Source organism: Mirounga leonina, unplaced genomic scaffold (assembly GCF_011800145.1).
Source record: "Mirounga leonina isolate KUSES-001 unplaced genomic scaffold, KU_Mleo_1.0 Mir_115, whole genome shotgun sequence".
Taxonomy (NCBI): domain Eukaryota; kingdom Metazoa; phylum Chordata; class Mammalia; order Carnivora; family Phocidae; genus Mirounga; species Mirounga leonina.
In genome coordinates this window covers 22,205,505-22,213,662 of record NW_023270268.1, presented here as the reverse complement: position 1 = coordinate 22,213,662, position 8,158 = coordinate 22,205,505, and the positions used below count along the sequence as shown (strand labels likewise).

The following is an 8,158-nucleotide window of genomic DNA, read 5'->3' as shown; positions in this document are numbered from 1 at the left end:
AAGCAGACTCCCGTCTGAGCAGGGAGCCTGCCTCGGGGCTCAGTCCAAGCATAATATTATAAAAATCTGTTATTGTTTTTTTGCCCTTTGAGAATTTCTAAATACAAATTAAGTTAAAGGATTGTTCCAAAATCTGTGTCATCAAAAGGCATTGAAACATTTCTTATGGCAGGAAAGGATCTCGTTAGTCTTTTGGTTACTGTTGTCTGGGATTAACAAATAAGAAGAAACCAGGTAGGAAATGGCTAAAATACTGGGAATATTTGTACATACCAAAATACCACTACTTTGTTGCCTTTGTATCTGAATGGCCCTGGGAAGATTCTTCTGCTCCTCAGCAGGTGTGGGGTATGCACCAGAGACTGTCTCTGGTGATCTGGCCGTTGTACTCTGCCATCTCCATCTTGAGCATGTAGGGAATTATGCTATCAAAACATTGACAGTGAGACCAGTAAATAAATGAATAAATAAATAAAATGAAAAAAATAAAAAAAAATAAGTTCTATTATGTTGGAGCTCAGTGCCAGCGGATAGATGAGAATCTGGGCCACTCAGAAGGTGGGTGTCTTCTGAGTAGGGTTTTTGAACATAGTCTTGTAAGTCCATCTCTGCTTTTTTTTGGAATTTTTCAGTCTGGTTTGTGCTGGTCAAACCTGGATGATCAGGACTAAAGAGAACTATAGCTTTAAGATATGCATATTCCTAGCTGTCTATATCCAGCTCCACCGTACTGTTAACAGAAAGTCTTGACACTTCCAGATGTGCTCTATGACTTGCTTTATCCAGTAACCAGCAAGTTTATCTTCCTGGGTGCTGAGGTTCTGTAGGTGGTTGATGGTGGCTGCTAAGATACTGGAGAGACTCACCACTGGGCACACTGGGTCAGGCCAAGGGTGAAGGGCTCATTCTAGCAGGGCAGCATGAGGCCGGTGTTACATTCCTGACCAAGTGTCTGAACTGCTGAGATTGACCTGGGCTCTTGCGTGGGGAGGCAAGTGGGATGTAGACTTGCAGATGTAGCTCATGTTGAGGTATTCTGGAATGGGGTTGGGCATCGTGACCCTAGATGTGATGTAAGTGTCTAAAAGGAGGGTGCCTTTGGGTGCCTGGGTGGCTCAGTTGGTTAAGCGACTGCTTTCGGCTCAGGTCATGATCCTGGAGTCCCTGGATCGAGTCCCGCATTAGGCTCCCTGCTCAGCGGGGAGTCTGCTTCTCCCTCTGGCCCTCCCCCTCTCATGTGCTCTCTCTCTCTCTCTCTCTCTCAAATAAATAAAATAAAATAAAATAAAATAAATAAATAAATAAATAAATAAATAAATAAATAAATAAATAAATAAAAGGAGGGTGCCTTTGACCTCATTGATGGGTGGGGACTGGTCTCCAATGATGACATGGATGCTGCCTCCTCCACTAGTGTCTGTCCTGTCTGCGAAGCTTGGAGACATGAAGCTGTCTGTGTTATTAAGTGCTTTTGCTAAGGTATCAAATGCTCTAGGAATCTCACTTGCAGACTGGTTCTCCCACAGTACTTCCGAAGCATTACCATTGTTAAGGGATTCATTTAGGTCGGCAGGGGAGGCTCCTACACTTGGCTTGTCTCAGGTTTAGAATACATGGTCAGGAGAACCATACCATCCCCATGTATCAAAGGCTCCTGGATGTTCACAAGTGTCCTGAATCAAGAAGATCTGTTTCTTGGGCGCCTGGGTGGCTCAGATGGTTAAGCGTCTGCCTTCGGCTCAGGTCATGATCCCGGGGTCCTGGGATGGAGTCCCGCATCGGGCTCCCTGCTCCTTGGGAGCCTGCTTCTCCCTCTGCCTCTCTCTGTCTCTCATGAATAAATAAATAAAATCTTTAAAAAAAAAAAAAAAAGAAGATCTGTTTCTTAGTTGAAGCAGCACAATTGCTTGGTTTCTCCCATGGCACATCAAAAGGCTTCTCCCCACCCCAAAGGGCTTCTGTTCACACCGTGTAGATTACATTTCCATACCCATCTCTGAGCATTTTTTCATTCAACAAAACTGACAGCTGTTCTGGTGGTGTTTATTGATGATGCAGTCTTAGTTGCTCTGACAGCTGTAGGTCAAATTTTTCCTAATGTCCCTTTTGAATACATTTTGCATCCTTCAGAACTGACCGCCCCATAGTGACAGCCAGGGGCTTTGTGGCCCCAGACCATATAGTACTACACCACCTGAGGCCACTGGATGTGGGCCTTCCACAGGAAACCCTCCGCAGAAGCAGAGTCCCTGATGATCTGGATCCTGCCAAGGATGAGGTTACCCAGGTGGTGAGAGTGAGCTGCCTGGCATTGGAGGTCTCTTGGGAAGCCAGGATCACCTTCTCAGTCCCAGCTGATGAGGAAGAACTGCTGCTTGCGGGATCCAGAGGTGCTCACTGCGGTGATAATCTGGATCTTCTGTCCTGTCTGCTGGTCTGTCGCAACCTGAACGCTCCCAGAGGCCGGGCTACCGCAGGGTGCGCGGAGGTTGCCTGGATGCACCGGGAGGGGCTGGCCTACCTGGGGAGATTCCTGCAAGTGATCTGTGTGTGCTGTGCCGCAACCTACACTCTGCTGAACCAGCCCTTCCAAATTTGTAGCAAAATCATCAAAGAAACTCGGAATTTGGCACCAAAGTGGCCTAGAAGCAGGTATGGCATCTGTGGTGGGCGGCCCTGGACGGAGGGCAGGGCGCGAGAGGCCGAGCTTCCAGGTACGTTGGCTGGTGGCTGGTGGCTGGTGGCTGGTGGCGGGAGCCGGGGTGAGGGGGGCGGCTTGCAAGGCTATGGGCCAGAGGGGAGACACCGTGGTGGGCGGGGCATGGGGACCGGCTGGGGGCGCCCTGGGGTTCTGAGGAAGGGGGTTCTGAGGAAGGAGGATTGTTACTGTTTTTGTCTGCAAGGTCAGAGTTCATGACCCCCGTGCCTCTGCAACCGGCTTGCTTTTTTCTTTAAAGGTTGAAAAAAAATTATGAAGCCTTAGGAAATACTGAGTATAATTAATTTGTAGTCCAGAGTTAGATACAATTTAATAATTGTTCAATTCCAAAATAAAAGTTGTTGTGAGCCCATGAAATTTTCTTGATTGCGTTGATTTTAATTGATTTTAATACATTGCGTTGATTTTCTAAAACAACTCAGAGGAGATTTTAATTGATTTAATTATTTGATTTTAATTGTTTTTAATACATTGCGTTAATTTTCTAAAACAACTCTCTGAGGAGACAATATTTATAATAGCTAGAGTATTTATGAAAAATCTGGCATCAGGTATTTATATATTTGTATATATGCATATATATGTGTGTGTGTGTGTATGTGTATGTATAAAACCCAAGATTATATGAACTAGGAAACAATTGTATGTCTCAACAGCAGTACTGGAGTGCAGAGTTTGAGACTGAGATTTAAAAATGCTTTTCAAAATGTGGGATTTGGAAAAGGAGCAGACATTTTGTCTCCAAAACCTGAAGTTTTTCTGAGGACTGAAATCAAAGTTGTAATTGCCACAGAAGAGGGAAAAAGGGAATGTGAATGTGATGCAGAACAACCTGGCCCCAATCATCTATCTCATGTGCAGGGTGAAGGCACTGAAGGATAGCCCTGCACGGTATCTAGAAAAACCCACACATGAATTGATTCCAGGTATGATGATCTGCCTCTTGGGCAGACAGCCAGGCCTGCAGTCAGATGTGGACAATCACTGGGTGGTTTGCCACCTGCCTCATGGCCCAGATCTGTAAGCATTTCAGCACAATCACTAACAACATCCAGTCACAGATCACCATGACCGTCACCAAGAGCTAGGTGGACTGAGAAGACTCGTGGACAGCTCACTGTGGCTCCATCTCAGGCTTGGCAGAGATGGGACATGATATGATTAAGACTCTGATTCTGCCAGGGCTATACAGCAGGAAGAGAAGTGGATCTGCAGTGTTCTGGATGGCCCTGTGGTGAGCAACATCAACCACATCTGAGCTGACCACATGCAGAGCCTCCTCCTGAAACACTATGCCCCGGTACCAGCAATGCTGCACCCACCATCTGATAATCAGGGTTCCTGTGGGGCAGAATTTGGGTCCCTTGGACTCCTCTTCTCCTCCCATGTGGTCAAGGCTGTGGCCCAGGCTGCTCTGCAGGCTCAGCAGGTCAACAGGACCACTCTGACCACCACTCAGCACTGGTTCATACTGACCTTTTGCAGACCCCTCAGTTTTACCCTAGGACCTCTGGTTTGCTGAAGGTCCCTGATGCCACCACACTGCCCATCCAGACACTGGTATGTGTGTGAACTGCTGCCCCATCTCACCCTTCCCCTCCTCTAACCAAGTTTATTATAATGTCATTGTCCTCCAGTGGCTCATCCACCCAATCAGTAGTCCCTCAGCACTTCATCTTCTGGCTCAGGTTCTAGCACTACCTCTCCTGTCACCATCATTGTTCCCAGTGTGCAGCCCATTGTCACACTGATCTCCACTGCCACAAGAGCACCCCCACCTTCCTTTGGTCCCTGGCATTGTCCAGAAGTACATTATGGTCTCCTTTCCCTCAACAGAGGAGGGGCAAAGGAGGCCCTACCACCTATCCTTCTCCAGCCCTCCTCAGTCCTCAGCCCCCTCCCAACTTGAAGCCAGTGCCCTCTGTGGGGGAAAGAGGAAGCTGGGGACAGCCCTCCTCCAGCTGCAGGGACTCCACAAAGGCTCATGGCTTCTAGCCCTCTGGATCTGGCTCCCGTCAGCCTGCTCCTTGATGTTGTTACACCTCAGCCGACTTTCTTCTTTCCCCCAGATTCTCATACACATGCTGGGTGGTAGTCTGTTTCCCCCACATTGCTTTCTTTTTAGATATTGTGCAGCCAAGTCTGTATTATAAAAGTTTGTTAAAAAAACAACAAGACTTGAATGTAAGACCTGAAATCATGAAACTCCTGGAAGAAAACATAGGCAGTGAGACTCCTTGACATTGGTCTTGGTGATGGTTTTTTGGATTTGACACCAAGAGCATAAGCAACTAAAACAAAAATAAACAAGAGGGACTACGTCAAAATAAAAAAGCTTTTTTACACAGTGAAGGAAACCACCAACAAAATGAAAAAGCAACCTACTGAATGGGAGAAGATATTTCAAATGATATATCAAATAAGAGACTAATACAAAATATATAAAGAACATATACAACTGAACACCAAAAACCCAAATAATCCAATTTAAAAATGGGCAGAGGACCTGAATAGATATTTTTCTGTTTTTGTTTTGTTTTGTTTTAAGTAGGCTCCATGCCCATTGTGGAGTCCAACATGGGGCTTGAACTCACAACCATGAGATCAAGACCTGAACTAAGATCAAGAGTTGGACACTTAACTGACTGAACAGCTCAGGCGCTCCTGAATAGATGTTTTTCCAAAGAAGACATACAGATGGCCCACAGACACATGAAAAGGTGCTCAACATCACTAATCATTGGGAAGATGCAAATCAAACCCACAATGACATACTGTCTTGTACCTGGCAGAATGGCACTACTATCACAAAGACAAGAAATAAGTTTGGCCAGGATATGGAGATAAGGGGACTCTTGTGCACTGTTGGTAGGACTGTAAATTGGTGCAGCCACTGGGAAAACAGTATAGAGTTTCCTCAAAAAATTAAAAATAGAAATATCATATGATCCAGTAATTCTACTACTGGGTATTTACCCAAAGAAAATGAAAACACCAGTTTGAAAAGATACACGCACCCCTATGGTAATTGCAACATTATTTACAAGAGCCAAATTATGAAAGCAACCTAAGTGTCCATGGATAGATGAGTAGATAAAGAAGTTATGGTATCTGTATCTATATATCTATATCTATATAGTGGGATGTTATACTCAGCTATAAAAATGAATGCCATCTTGCCATTTGCAATAATATGGAAGTGTCTAGAAAGTATTATGCTAAGTGAAATAGTCAGTTGGAGAAAGACAAAAACCACATGATTGACTCATATGTAGAATCTGACAAACCAAACAATCAAACAAACCAGAAGAAGATTCATACACACAGAGAACAAACTGGTAGCTGCCAGAGGGGAGGTGGGTAGGGAAATAGTTGAAATAGGTGAAGGGTATTAAGAGGTACAAACTTCCAGTTACAAGATAAATAAGTTGCAGGGATGAAAAGTACAGCATAGGGAATATAGTCAATATTATAGTAATAATGTTGTGTGGTGACAGAGGGTAACTATACTTATTATGCTGACCATAGTACAATGTATGGAATTGTTGAATCACTATGTTATATACCTGAAACTAATATAACATTGTATGTCAACTATACTTAAATAAAAAACAAAACAACAAAACACAATGAGATATCACCACATGTCTGTTAGAATGGCCATCATCAGGGCGCCTGGGTGGCTCAGATGGTTAAGCGTCTGCCTTCGGCTCAGGTCATGATCCCAGGGTCCTGGGATCGAGTCCCACATGGGGCTCCCTGCTCCGCAGGGAGCCTGCTTCTCCCTCTGCCTCTCTCTCTCTGTCTCTCATGAATAAATAAATAAAAGCTTAAAAAAAAAAAAAGAATGGCCATCATCAAAAAGACAAGTGATAACAAATGCTGGTGAGGATGTGGAGAAAAGGGAACCCTTGTGCACTGTTAGTAGGAATGTAAATTGGTGCAGCCACTATGGAAAACAGTATGGAGAATCCTCAAAAATTTAAAAATAGAACTACCATATGATCCAGTAATTCCTCTTCTGGGTATATATATATCCAAAGGAAATGAAAACACCAACTTGAAAAGACATATGAGCTTCCACGTTTATTGCAGCATTATTTATAGTAGCTAAGACATGGAAATAACCTAAGTGTCCATTGATGGATAAGTGGTTAGAGAAGTTGTGGTGTGTGTGTGTGTGTGTGTGTGTGTATGATGGAATATTATTCAGCCATAAGAAAGAAGGAAATCCTGTCATTTGCAACAACATGTGTGGACCTTGAGGGCATTATGCTAAGTGGAATAAGTCAGACAAAGATAAATACCATATAATCTTTTCCTTATAAGCAGAATCCAAAAAAACAGAACTGGGGGTGCCTGGGTGGCTTAGTCGGTTAAGAGTCTGCCTTCGGCTCAGGTCGTGATCCTAGAGTCCTGGGATTGAGCCCTGTGGTAGGCTGCCTGCTCAGCAGGGAGCCTGCTTCTCCCTCTCCCTCTGCTGCTCTCCCTGCTTGTGCTTTTTCTCTCAAATAAATGAATAAAATCTTTTAAAAAAATTTAAAAAAAAAAGAACTCATAGATACAGAGAACAGATTGGTGGTTTCCAGAGGTGGGAGGTAGGGGGTGGGCAAAATGAGTGAAGGTGGTCAAAAGGTACAAACTTCCAGTTATAAAACAAGTAAGTCCTGGAGGTGTAACATACAGCATGGTGACTATAGTTAACGTACTCTATTGTATATTTGCAAGTTGTAAGAGAATAGATTTTAAAAGTTCTTATCATAAGAAAATAATTGCAACTACTTGTGGTGATGGATGTTAAGGAGACATATTGAGGTGATCATTTTGCAATATAAACAAATGTCAAATTGTTATGTTGTGCACCTGAAACTAATATAATGTTATTTGTCAATTATATCTCAATTAAAACATTTAAAGTAAAACTTATATGCTTTTTTCATATACAAAAACAGAAAACTGGGGCATAATTCTTCATATAGATAATATTTATTAACATTATTAAAAACTCAGTAGTAATTCATATATATATTAATGTATAATATTCATACATTGATGTGGCAAGAAAAATTATGAAAAACTTTGAAATAGGTAAAAAATATTAAGTGTCCTACTTGGTGTACCATTCCAGCTTATCTCAGCCTTTCATTGTTTTGGAGCTATTTTACAACTTTGTATGTTGTAGAAAATTGATAATAATGAAATAATTCTTGTTTATAGACATGCAAATGAATTGTGTGCAGTGGAATTCAATTGATTTCTACCCTGAGGATAGGTCTATTTTGCAGCTATTTATAAATCATTTTAGTAATTCTTTTTGCCCACATGCCTGTGGTTCTTTGAATTCTCCTTTGAACTAATTATAACATCTTACTGGTTCCCTTGTAATTAATGAGTTAAATCAGATTTCTGATATTTACTCACTTTAGTTTGTATGAGAGT

The 8,158-nt window shown here is 42.8% G+C and overlaps 2 pseudogenes; one reads left to right on the top strand and one right to left on the bottom strand.

The window, feature by feature from the left end:
• Positions 1 to 334: 334 nt before the first annotated feature.
• Positions 335 to 2,915, bottom strand: LOC117999293 (annotated as a pseudogene).
• LOC117999287 lies at positions 2,914 to 4,750 on the top strand (annotated as a pseudogene).
• Positions 4,751 to 8,158: the final 3,408 nt, after the last annotated feature.